The sequence below is a fragment of the Rhinoderma darwinii genome, chromosome 8, assembly GCF_050947455.1.
Source record: "Rhinoderma darwinii isolate aRhiDar2 chromosome 8, aRhiDar2.hap1, whole genome shotgun sequence".
NCBI classification, from domain to species: domain Eukaryota; kingdom Metazoa; phylum Chordata; class Amphibia; order Anura; family Rhinodermatidae; genus Rhinoderma; species Rhinoderma darwinii.
The window spans coordinates 21,853,654-21,867,536 of record NC_134694.1 but is presented as its reverse complement, the minus strand read 5'-3'; the positions used below and the strand labels follow the sequence as shown (position 1 = coordinate 21,867,536).

At 43.6% G+C, this 13,883-nt stretch overlaps 1 protein-coding gene across 2 annotated transcripts in view; it reads left to right on the top strand.

The window, feature by feature from the left end:
• The first annotated feature begins 3,209 nt into the window (after window positions 1–3,209).
• The window catches only part of MAPKAP1 (MAPK associated protein 1), a 141,310-nt gene continuing 130,636 nt past the window's right edge, over window positions 3,210–13,883 (top strand). Inside the window, exon 1 of one of the 2 annotated variants that reach the window (XM_075834215.1) lies at window positions 3,210–3,327. The gene's annotated coding sequence lies outside the window, so the exon portion shown is untranslated. The remainder of the gene's footprint in view (window positions 3,328–13,883) is intronic. The other variant, XM_075834216.1, reaches the window with a different exon arrangement.

Genomic DNA, 13,883 nt, shown 5'->3' with positions numbered 1-13,883 from the left:
AAAACGGTTCATTTGAAGACTTCATAGGGTGTTACCCCTTTGAAGTGGTCTTCTGGTGGAAAGTATATCATTTGAAGACTTCATCGGGTGTTATCCCTTTGAAGTGGTCTTCTGGTGGTTGGAGCCATCTGCAGAGGTGAGCGGTGCTTCCGAGCTGGTTTACGGCTGGAGGTAAAGAGTTTGGTGGTGGTTTGCAGATGGCTAATTTAAAAGGAAAAAGATTCGGTTTTAAAATGGCTTCAAGGACTTCCCCTGCTCTGTTAAAGATTAAAATATGTTTATGGTTAATTCTGATTCTGACCCATGTTGGGTCATGTGAATTGGAAGTGGAGTTATCCGAATGGTTCGGATTAAATTGCATTTAAATAATGTAAATAAATAAACGGCTGCTGTGGCCAATTTCATATCCAACCTCGGTTGTCACGTGTCGTTATTGGGAGATGGGCAGGAAAAAAGGGGAACAGGTTCATTAGGTAAAACATGGCATGACTCTACTTAGGCCAGTCAAGAAGAGGCTGGACGGCAGCACGGAGGGCTTAAGGGGAAGCCTCCATGACTGCCATAGGAGGGAAGAGAACCAATAGGGGATGAGGTAGTTGGGAGAGGGGAGGGGACGGGGGGGAGTTGTCTGTTCTTCCCGCTGTTTCGGCATTGAGCCGGAAGCAGCGGGAGGAACAACAGGTAGTTAGCTGAGCTCCCACCCTCCCGCCCTTAAGTAGGGGTTGGCCTGGGGATCGGTGTGTTATGTTTTTGTTATTGATTTATGCTGTATAATTTCATAACTTGTGTTTCTCATTTTCTTTTGAGCAGGTTCGGATGTCATGGCAGCTGGCGGGGGGAGTCCTTGAGGTTGGTCAGTACAAAATGGTGGGGGGGTCGCATCGGGGGTATGCGTCCCCCAAAACGGTTCATTTGAAGACTTCATAGGGTGTTACCCCTTTGAAGTGGTCTTCTGGTGGAAAGTATATCATTTGAAGACTTCATCGGGTGTTATCCCTTTGAAGTGGTCTTCTGGTGGTTGGAGCCATCTGCAGAGGTGAGCGGTGCTTCCGAGCTGGTTTACGGCTGGAGGTAAAGAGTTTGGTGGTGGTTTGCAGATGGCTAATTTAAAAGGAAAAAGATTCGGTTTTAAAATGGCTTCAAGGACTTCCCCTGCTCTGTTAAAGATTAAAATATGTTTATGGTTAATTCTGATTCTGACCCATGTTGGGTCATGTGAATTGGAAGTGGAGTTATCCGAATGGTTCGGATTAAATTGCATTTAAATAATGTAAATAAATAAACGGCTGCTGTGGCCAATTTCATATCCAACCTCGGTTGTCACGTGTCGTTATTGGGAGATGGGCAGGAAAAAAGGGGAACAGGTTCATTAGGTAAAACATGGCATGACTCTACTTAGGCCAGTCAAGACATCAAGGGGTATAATTTTCAAAGTGGGGTCACTTCTTGGAGCTTTCTGTCGTTCTTACAGCTCAATGCCCTGCACTTCTTTGCCGAGGCAGTCCATTTACGCGCCGTCGTTTGACAGCTGTCAAACGACGACGCGTAAATTACAGGTTGTCTGCACAGTACGTTGGCAAACCCATTCAAATGAATGGGCAGATGTTTGCCGACGTATTGTAGCCTTATTTTCAGACGTAAAACGAGGCATAATACGCCTCGTTTACGTCTGAAAATAGGTCGTGTGAACCCAGCCTTAAGGTACAATCAGGCCCGGTCATTAAGGGGTTAAGAGGGATTTTGTAATGTTAGTTTACAAGTGCTGTGGACATGGGTATTTCTAGGGGTGCCTTTGTCTGCACAATTATATTGGTACATCTGTAGCTGGCACTCTAATGCCAGTTTCACACAAGAATAAAATGGGCACATTGGATTATAGTTGCAAACCCCGGTCTGACTGCGCAAATTTCGTCATAGAAAGCTTAGGCCTCATGTACACAAACGTGTTTTTGCATCCACAATTCACCTACAAATCTGCGGGTGAATTGCGGGCACATTCATTTCTATGGGTACAAGCACACGACCGTGGTTTTCATGGTCTGTGCATTGGCCGGGAGCCTGGACCGCAAAAATATAGGACATGTTATTATACGGTCTGCATTTGCGTTCCAGTCTCACTGAAATTAATGTGTCCGTGATTTGCGGGCGGCACGCGGATGACACTCCTCGGCCGTCCGTGACGCAATCACGGCCCGTACACACGGCTACGATCGTGTGCACGAGGCTTACACCTAAATTGCCTCAGTAAGAACTCACGTCCCGGCCCAACCATGGGTCTTATGATCTGCACTAACAACATCATAGGAATTTACGACGCGGTATGTTCGGGTCATTACAACGTGGTCGGGCTAGACTTGCGGCCATAAACGTATGTTCATGTGGCTTATTTTATAGGCGTATTTCAGAGCGTAAAACGTTCATATTATGTTCCAAAATACACTTAAAATACGCCTGCAGTTTCCCTTTTATTTCAATGGGAAATACTGAAATACTCTGTGTAGTTCATACGAGGCGTATTTTTACGCAACTGAATTAAAAAAAACTTCTCGCAAAAATATGCCTTGTAAAAAAAGAAGTGACGTCACTTTACAAGCGGATTCTGTTCACGGCTTGTTTTCAGGCTGATTTTGGAGCTTAAAAGCCTAATTTTACGCTCCAAAATACACTTTAAATAAGCCTGAAAAGTTTCCCATTGATTTTAAGGGAAAACCCACAGTGCCGTTCACATGAGGTGTATTTTTACTCAAATTCAAGAAACGCCTCGTAAAAAGAAGCAGCATGTCACTTTTGGAGCTGATTTTCCATAGACACTATGAAAAACGTCTGAAAAAAAACTTAATTTTCAGGGTCAAAAACACCTGAGTCTACTTTCCCTTGAACACAAAAGACGCTTGAAAAACGCCAGGATTCAAACATATGCCATGTGAACATAGCCTAATATAGACGCTAAAATGCGCCCAAATAGTGACTGTCTGAAAATGACCCATGTTATGGGGGAACTTTGGTGGTCACTCAAAAAGGGTCATATATATTTGAATTCCCCTTTAAATCTGAACACATGCTGCCATTTTATTCACAGTCTTGACTAGCAGTGACAGACTTCTCCACTATCCGCCATGACCACCTCACACCCTGTCCCACCTAATGGCCGCACTCAACCCTCCCGCCTCCTTCCCAGACAACCCTGAGCTCAGTCACATGACCGGTACGTCATCTATGTGCCCGGTCACATGACAATGACGTCATCAAACGTCCTCCGTTGATGTTTAGTAATAACAGACTGTGGAACCGGTTAACAGTATACCGGAGCGGGCGGCGCTGAGTCAGGTAAGGGCAGCGGCGCCATTATTATACATCCTAGTGAGGAGGGGCGCAGGACGGGTAGACTAGCCGCTACTTTAACCCCTTGTGTACCCTCCTGCCTGACATCTCGTCATAGTATTGCTGGGATATAAACAACGTGCTGTAGTGACAGCAGTGACCACGGTGTTGTGGATGGGGTTACTCCTATTACTGAGAATAAACATGACCTGGGATCTACTTCTCACCTACTTTCTCTTATGCTGTTGAGGCCTAAGCTGCAGAGGAAATTCTGCTATACTGTGGGTGATCATCAAAAGGGTGTCAGCCCCTGCATGTAAACATTCACTGACAGAAAGCAGAAGTGTTGAAAATGGTGGGGAATTGAAGCACAAATTATATTAGAAATCCGCACAATTTTTCATTATTTATGGAATATTGTTCTCTCTACTGTAAATGATAATCACATTAGGTCGCCAAGGAACGCTATGAGCATATAAAAGCACAAGACCGCAGGAGAAGCGCATTTATACAGGTCACCGGACTATGAGGTGACACTAAAGGGAGTCTGTCAGGAGGTGTTAGGCCTCATTCACACGAGCGGATCAGAGTCACGTGTGTGAAAACGCGCATGAATCTGCTCCGTGTGTGTTGCGTTCTGCATCAGTGTGCTTTGCGGGGGGCATGTGTTATTCACGCACTTGCAAAGCACATATATATACACTACCGGTCAAAAGTTTAGGGTCACTTAGAAATTTCCTTATTTTTGAAAGAAAAGCACAGTTTTTTTTCAATGAAGATAACAAACATTAAATTAATCAGAAATACACTCTATACATTGTTAATGTGCTAAATGACTATTCTAGCTGCAAACGTCTAGTTTTTAATGCAATATCTACATAGGTGTATAGAGGCCCATTTCCAGCAACCATCACTCCAGTGTTCTAATGGTACATTGTGTTTGCTAACTGTGTTAGAAGGCTAATGGATGATTAGAAAATACTTGAAAACCCTTGTGCAATTAGGTTAGCACCGCTGTAAACAGTTTTGCTTTTTAGAGGAGCTATAAAACTGACCTTCCTTTGAGCTAGTTGAGAATCTGGAGCATTACATTTGTGGGTTCGATTAAACTCTCAAAATGGCTAGAAAAAGAGAGCTTTCATGTGAAACTCGACAGTCTATTCTTGTTCTTAGAAATGAAGGCTATTCCATGCGAGAAATTGCCAAGAAACTGAAGATTTCCTACAACGGTGTGTACTACTCCCTTCAGAGGACAGCACAAACAGGCTCTAACCAGAGTAGAAAGAGAAGTGGGACGCCCCGCTGCACAACTGAGCAACAAGACAAGTACATTAGAGTCTCTAGTTTGAGAAATAGACGCCTCACAGGTCCTCAACTGGCCGCTTCATTAAATAGTACCCGCAAACCGCCAGTGTCAACGTCTACAGTGAAGAGGCGACTCCGGGATGCTGGCCTTCAGGGCAGAGTGGCAAATAAAAAGCCATATCTGAGACTGGCTAATAAAAGGAAAACATTAATATGGGCAAAAGCACACAGACATTGGACAGAGGAAGATTGGAAAAAAGTGTTATGGACAGACGAATCGAAGTTTGAAGTGTTTGGATCACACAGAAGAACATTTGTGAGACGCAGAACAACTGAAAAGATGCTGGAAGAGTGCCTGACACCATCTGTCAAGCATGGTGGAGGTAATGTGATGGTCTGGGGTTGCTTTGGTGCTGGTAAAGTGGGAGATTTGTACAAGGTAAAAGGGATTTTGAATAAGGAAGGCTATCACTCCATTTTGCAACGCCATGCCATACCCTGTGGACAGCGCTTGATTGCAGCCAATTTCATCCTACAACAGGACAATGACCCAAAGCAAACCTCCAAATTATACAGGAACTATTTAGGGAAGAAGCAGGCAGCTGGTATTCTATCTGTAATGGAGTGGCCAGCGCAGTCACCAGATCTCAACCCCATAGAGCTGTTGTGGCAGCAGCTTGACCGTATGGTACGCAAGAAGTGCCCATCAAGCCAATCCAACTTGTGGGAGGGGCTTCTGGAAGCATGGGGTGAAATTTCTCCCGATTACCTCAGCAAATTAACAGCTACAATGCCAAAGGTCTGCAATGCTGGAATTGCTGCAAATGGAACATTCTTTGACGAAAGCAAAGTTTGAAGGAGAAAATTATTATTTGAAATAAAAATCATTGTTTCTAACCTTGTCAATGTCTTGACTATATTTTCTAGTCATTTTGCAACTCATTTGATAAATATAAGTGTGAGTTTTCATAGAAAACACAAAATTGTCTGGGTGACCCCAAACTTTTGAACGGTAGTGTATATATATTTTCAATTGAATTGATGCGCAAATCACGCACCGCACACGCATGTGCATCCGTGTGCTGTGCGTGGTTTTCATTCACCCATTGACTGCAATGGGCACGTAGGTGCGTGATAAGGCACCAATATAGGACATGCAGTGAGTTTCACGCAACAGGCTCTCGCTGCGTGAAAAGTGCATGCGTGAATGGCCCCATTGAAATCAATGGGTCCGTGTTCTGTTCGTTGTTTCAACGCACAGCACACAGACATGATTCACGCTCGTGTGAATGAGGCCTAACACTACCAAACGGCTGACACTGCTAGGTGGGTGACGGAATAGGAACATTCCAGTATTGAAGATGGTACTGGTGGCATCAGGGTAAAATATAATTGCCACGCGAGTGTCCCCATCTAGCGCGCCAGCCCCTCACCTCAGCAGGTGATTAACCGGTTAAGGACTAGGCTGTTTTACAGCTAAATGACCAGAGCAAATTTCACAATTTTGCTATGCGCTTCTTTAGATGACTATAACTCTGCAGGTGAATAAAGTTCATCTTTGAATTTTACACTCTTTTTAAAGGACAGATAGGGCTTTGTTTTAGTGGCATTTGTCAGTATATATAATTTTTTTTTTTTTCACTAAAGTGGGCAAAATTGGAAAAAAATGCAAGAATTTAACAATTGCGTCAGTTTATACCAGCATTTTTCACACACGGTATGAACCACGGCCAAAATTAATCTCCTTTCACATTCTTCCACTTCTCCCGTGCATGGGGATACCAAATATGTGAGCCTTATTCACTGTGCGGGCATGTGCCAGGGCTTGGCATAAAAGGAGGCTTTTTGGCCTTTTCGGTCCAGGAATTTTGCATTTGACTTTATAGCCGTATACTGTTTTCTGGGGGGCCTAATGCTGCTGAAACATTAGAAACACCCCATAAATGACTTCATTCACACAAGTAGACCCCACAAGGTTTCCTTCAAGGGGTTTATCATATTTTTAGCAAGTCCAGTTTTCTTCTGAAAGTTTCTTGAATAAGATGGAACAAAATAAAATCAGCACTTTTTTAGCAAATGCGTCAGTTTAGGCTAGTATTTTTCACACACGGTATAGACCACGGACAAAATTCATCTCCTTTCACGTTCTTCCACTTCTCCCGTGCATGGGGATACCAAATATGTGTGCCTTATTCACTGTGCGGGCATGTGCCAGGGCTTGGCATAAAAGGAGGCTTTTCGGTCCAGGAATTCTGCATTTGATTTTAGAGCCGCATACTGTTTTCTGGGGGGCCTAATGCTGCTGAAACATTAGAATCACCCCATAAATGACTTAATTCACACAAGTAGACCCCACAAGGTTTCCTTCAAGGGGTTTATCATATTTTTAGACAGTCCAGTTTTCTTCTGAAAGTTTCTTGAATAAGATGGAACAAAATAAAATTACCTTTTTTTTTTAACAAATGCGTCAGTTTATGCTAGCTTTTTCACACACAAAATGGACCACGGACAAAATTCATCGCATTTCACATTCTTCCACTTCTCCCGTGCATGGGGATACCAAATATGTGTGCTTTATTCACGGGCATGTGCCAGGGCTTGGCATAAAGGGAGGCTTTTTGGCCTTTTCGGTCCAGGAATTCTGCACTTGATTTTATAGCCGCATACTGTTTTCTGGGGGCCGTAATGCTGCTGAAACATTAGAAACACCCCATAAATGACTTCATTCACACAAGTAGACCCCACAAGGTTTCCTTCAAGGGGTTTATCATATTTTTAGACAGTCCAGTTTTCTTCTGAAAGTTTCTTGAATAAGATGGATCAAAATAAAATTAGCAATTTTTTAGCAAATGCGTCAGTTTATACCAGCATTTTTCACACACGGCTTAGACCACGGTCAAAATTAATCTCCGTTCACATTCTGCCACTTCTCCCGTGCATGGGGATACCAAATATGTGGCCTTATTTATCACATAGAGATGTAGGAGGGCGGAGGATAGAAGAAGATTATTTCACAAATCGCTTTTTTTCAAAGCTGGTTTTACAAAACTCAACAGAGTTTCTATAACACTTCCAAAATATCTGCTCTTGAAGCAGAAATCCCAAAATATTCATCTAGGGGTATAATGGGAATTTATTTTTTGGGGTTTTCTAAAATAAGAAATTTCAGGTTAATGCAAATGGAGCTCTCCAGCAGATGAACTTTAGAAAACATCAAACATGACATCCACCCCCCACCCATTCCCTCCCTCACCCTTGGAGTAAAATCAGGGGAAAAATAAAAACGTAATGTAGGGCAAATATATTTTCAACAAATTAACTAAAATCTAATAATTCAGAACAGTGTGGTATTTTTTAAAACATGGCTCAATGCACAGGCCTGGTTGCGAGGGACATGAGGGACAGAAATATCGGGAATCTTTGCGGTGCCCGTCTTTTCTGCAGACGCGGCACTTTTTCTGGGGGTTGCTTCTGGTTGCTGTTGGGGGAATCCGACTGATGAAGTGTCTTTCAGTCAGTCGCGTGACATCCTCAGACTGGGGGCATTCTCGGGTGTCCTGAACATCAAAAATGAGGCCTTCAATAATTTTTCCCTGGAAATCCAGGTATGTGTCTCTGCCTCTGTTTTTTTTATAGAGCACAAATGAGTTGTGGATTGCCACCTGTAACAAATAAATGGCCACCTTTTTGTACCAGGTTTTAGTTTTGCGTTTTACTAAATAGGGCTGTAAAACCTGGTCGCTTAAATCCACCCCCCCCATGTACTTGTTATATTCGGACACGCTCACTGGTTTGTGCTTGTCCGATGTTGCCCCTCTTTCCCTCACTGCCACTGTTCCTGCGGTATGAATCGTGCTTAGCACATACACGTCTTTGCGATCCCTGAACTTGATCGCCAGCAATTCTTCAGATGCATAAGCACAGGAGTCCCCCTTTACCATGCGCTTCCCCACTAATTGCTGTGGAAAACCAATTCTGTTTTTGCGCATGGTACCACATGCCCCAGTCCTTGCAGCATGCAAATGCCTAAACAGGGGCACACTCGAATAAAAATTATCACAGTACAGGTAGTACCCCTTGTGAAGCAGAGGCTGCATTATCTCCCACACGATCTTACTGCTGGTGGAAAGATCAGGGGGGCATCCAGGAACATTTATTGTGCGGTCCCGCCCTTCATAAATCCTGAAGGCGGTGGTATATCCTGACCCGCTTTCACACAATTTGTAGAGCTTAACGCCATATCTTGCCCTTTTGGAAGGTAGATATTGGCGAAAGCTAAGTCTGCCATGAAAGTTGAGGAGGGATTCGTCCACACTTACATTCTGCTCAGGGGTGTAGAGTTGCAGAAATAAATTATTCAGGGAATTTATTAGCGGTCTTATTTTGAACAACCGATCCCGGTTTGCATCGGTACTTGGGGGGGCCTGTGCGTTGTCATTGAAGTGGAGGAACCTCATTATTGTCTCATAACGAGACCTGGGCATTACTGCAGAATATACTGGGGTGGCTTGGGCGGGTCTTGTTGACCAGTAAGACCTAATGGAGGGCTTTTTGACAATACCCATATTTAGGGTGAGCCCCAAAAAATTTTTTAATTCCTGCAAATTGGTGGGCGTCCAATCTCTGGCATGGGTGGATGAAGGTTTCTGCCTTATATATTGCGTGGCATATAAATTTGTTTCGTGGACAATCTGATTTAGGATGTCGTCCGTTATAAATAAATGGAAGTAATCCATTTGGACAAAATTTGTATTGTCCACGGTTATGCCAGGAGTGGCCGTAAATCCGTGGATTCTAGGCCCAAAAGATGGGGCAGGTGCCCATACAAGAGCCTGGACTGGAGGGACCAGGCTGTCCCGTGCTACAGCGCTACTTGGCCCTGCGCTTTCATGTTCTGCAGTTTCGACTGCATCAGGGACAACGTCCCCTGAAGATGAACCTGAAGTGACGCTGTCATCGTCACTACCTAAAACAGGTTCCATCTCGGACGCCATCTCTGATGCGGTCTCCGACTCAGACCACAGCATGGCGTATGCCTCCTCGGCGCTAAACAACTTCCTCGCCATAACGTAACTAACACTAACACTAACTAAACAAATTTTTTTTTTTTTTTTATAAAACACACAAACTAACTGCTATATATATCTACACTACCGCTAACAAAAAAATAAACCGCTATTGCTATATATATTATATATATGTGGATATATATATAATTATATACTCCCTACCTGCCTATTCTAATAGAATAAAAGAAAGAAAGGTAGATAGATAGAAAAAAAGATAGATGGATAGATAGATTGTATAGATAGATAGAAATCTATCTATACAGAGAATGTTTTAGTGTAACTGTATTTTTTTTCACTGTATTCTTCTGGCAGCAATTCTCCCGAGTCTCTTCTTCTCCTCAAACTGAAACAATGTTTGAGGAGAAGAAAAGAGGCAGGAGATTTACTGCCAGAAAAGTCAAAATAAAACAAATGTGGTCGCTGTGATAGGTTTTCACAGCGACCACATGATCAGGGACCATCAGATTGGTCCCTGATACTCTGCCCAGTGCCCAGAGCTGTTGGTAACAGCGAGGGCACAGGGCTGTGTGCACGCGATCGCGTGCACACTGTTTTCTATGCAGAAATGCATGTGATCGCTGTGATTGGTTGTCACAGCGATCACATGTTCAGGGGCCAAAAGATTGACCCCTGACATTCTGCCCAGTGCCCATGGCTGTTAGTAACAGCCAGGGCACAGAGCTGTGTGCACGCGATCGCGCGTGCACAGTCTCTGAAGTGCGGCCGTATATATACTATACGCCGGACTTTAGAGACCCTGACTGCTGGCCGTATATTTACAGCCAGCGGTCGGGAACCTGTTAACATTGGCAGTCGACTGCGCTATTGGTTTAGTCAAGGACAACGGAACTCTGTCACAACGGTGACAAACGGAAACCATAAGGCCCAGTTCACGCTGAGCTATTTTACCCGTTTTTTTTAATGCGGAAACCGCGTCGTAAAACGCGTAAAAAATTTTCTGAACGTTTTTTTTCTTCCTGCGAGCAAAAAATAACGCTCGCGGGAAAAACAAGCGACATGCCCTATCTTCGGGCATTTACATCTCTGACCTCCCATTTACATCAATGGGAGGTAGAGCAAGCGTATTTCGCTGCGTTTTTTGCCGGTGACACTTAATGGGCGCGAGCAAAAAACGCTGCAATATACGACGCAAACGGTGAGCAGGCAGATCAAAATCTGCCTCAAAATGGCAAACGGAATTTTGAGGCAGAATTTTCTGCGTCCAAAAAAACTCTGTGTGAACCTACCCTTAGCAACGTCTCAGTCACCATTGAAATCAATGGTGAGGGAAACGGAAGCTAAGTCTTTAGTTTGCCTTTCCGTTGAATGGTTAACCCGATGGAAACCTTCGATGGAACTCCTCAACGGAAAGTCAACGGATCAGGCCCTTAGGTGCATCTCTGGCTGTCCGTGCGCCTCCGAGGGAACTCTACGCCAAATACGAGCTGGCATAAATTACACTTCGGTGTAAATTTGGTGGGCTATGACCGGCCACATCCCTTTTTGCTATGTACCGCTCGTTTTTCCGGAAAAGTGGTGTGGGCGACGTAAATGCATCAAAAGTCAAATTTTTTTTCACAGATTGACACTTTTGATGCATTTCGGACTTTTCTATGCCAGAAAATTGGCGTAGAAAATTTAATAAATTCCCAATGACTTCAGGTTACTGGTGTTTTTTGTGGACAGTCTGTGAATAAAAGGTGTAGTTTGAGATGAGAAAAACGTGGCTGCTTTCTTCCAGAAACAGTGCCACCCTTGTCGATGGGCTGTGTCTGGAATTGCAGCTCAGCCTCACTTTGAATGATGCTGCTGATGTGCGATACCAGACACAACCCATGTCACGTTATCAGGTTTTTTTTCCCCCTTGTAACCTGGGCTGCTCGGACATCCCCAGTTACAGGGGAAATCTATAGTGAAAAAAAAAACACGTGCAACCATGTTGTAAAAAAAAATAATAATAATAATGAAAAAATAATAACCACAAACAAACCAATAAAATTTCCTATATCCTGCACGGTAGTGCACACTGTGGATAGGTGATAAATCTTTTTTGTGAGACAATTCCTAAAGTAGAAAAATATGTGCGGTTTTAATAATTTCAGCTTTTACTTAAAGAGGCTCTGTCACCAGATTTTGCAACCCCTATCTGCTATTGCAGCAGATAGGCGCTGCAATGTAGATTACAGTAACAGTAAACACGCCCCGATGTACGCACATAATACACGCCCACTTGGACTTTTACTTTAAACACGCCCAGTTGTACTTTTGCAAGCCTCATTTGCATAAATACAAAAATGGTCATAACTTGGCCAAAAATGCTCGTTTTTTAAAAATAAAAATGTTACTGTAATCTACATTGCAGCGCCGATCTGCTGCAATAGCAGATAGGGGTTGCAAAATCTGGTGACAGAGCCTCTTTAAAGAGAACCTTTCACCTGCCCATACACGTGCAGCATGTAATGGTCAGGGCTGCACAAACCCTGGGGCACTTAACATTTTTTTCCTACCCTCCTCTGTTATTTAGATATCCGTGCCGTTATATTTGGCACCCGAAATTTAAAGAGGCTCTGTCACCAGATTCTCAAATCCCTATCTCCTATTGCATGTGATCGGCGCTGCAATGTAGATAACAGTAACGTTTTTTTTTTTTGGGAAAAACGTTCATTTTTGGCCAAGTTATGAGCTGTTTTATATATATGCAAATGACCTTTGAAATGGACAACTGGGCGTGTTTTTTTTCGTATGTCCAACTGGGCGTGTATTGTGTTTTTAACTGGGCGTGTTTACGTGTTTTACTAGCTGGGCGTTGTGGAGAGAAGTGTATGATGCTGACAAATCAGTGACCAATCAGCATCATGCACTCCTCTCCATTCATTTACACAGCAGCATCACGTTCTTACTAGAACGATGTGCAGCCACATACACAAGTGTCCTGATAATGAATATACATGAAATCCAGCCTGGACATCATGTGTATTCAGAATCCTGACACTTCTGAATCTTTTCTGTGAGATTCCAGCAAGCCACTCGTAATCTCGCGAGATTACGAGGTAAACGAGATTTAGTTTTCCTTGCTGGAAATCTCACAGAAAAGATTCAGAAGTGTCAGGATTCTGAATACACATGACGTCCAGGCTGGAGGTCATGTATATTCATTATCAGGACACTTGTGTATGTGGCTGCACATCGTTCTAGTAAGAACGTGATGCTGCTGTGTAAATGAATGGAGAGGAGTGCATGATGCTGATTGGTCACTGATTTGTCAGCATCATACACTTCTCTCCACAACGCCCAGCTAGTAAAACACGTAAACACGCCCAGTTAAAAACACAATACATGCCCAGTTGGACATATGAAAAAAAACACGCCCAGTTGTCCATTTCAAAGATCGTTTGCATATATATAAAATTGCTCATAACTTGGCCAAAAATGAACGTTTTTTAAAAAAAAAAACACGTTACTGTTCTCTACATTGCAGCGCCGATCACAGAGCCTCTTTAAATAACCCCCTGAACTGTCAATGGGGCGTGTACTGGCAAGTGGGCGTGTTACTATAGCTGTGACACTGTCCAATCAGCTACGGACAATGTCACAGCAAGAGCTGGAGAGAGGAGAGCATGCGCACGCATGCTCTCACTCTTCAGCTCTCGACCGACAAGACTGTGTGATCTCTCGCGAGTCGAAGCTGCGCGTGCGCACGCACTCGCTCTCCAGCTCTTGCTGTGACACTGTCCGTAGCTGATTGGACAGTGTCACAGCGATGTCACACAGACACATGTAGTTCAATGGGGCCATTCACACAGCCGTTGTTTCAACGGAGCGTGTCAAGGATCCGTGGAATAATAGACATGTCCTATTTTCTTGCATTTTCACACGTCCCTCCATAGACTTCACGTCCGAGGATGCACACGCTCGTCTGAATGTAGCCTTATAGTCCCAGAGCACCCCCTTATCCCAGTCGTAATTTCACCTGAAAAATATGATGCCGATTTCAAGGGAATCCGCCTTAGAAATCTTTTTTTTAACCTGATTTGCTTTGATACTTCATTCTGATTTTAGAATCCGTGCCAAGATATGCGATATATAAACGAGGCCTAACCGCAAAGACAGGAAGGTATTACTATGTGCAACCACAGCACTCCCTGCAAGAGACAGAGGAGCAGGAGTATCAGTGTCTACATCATTTAC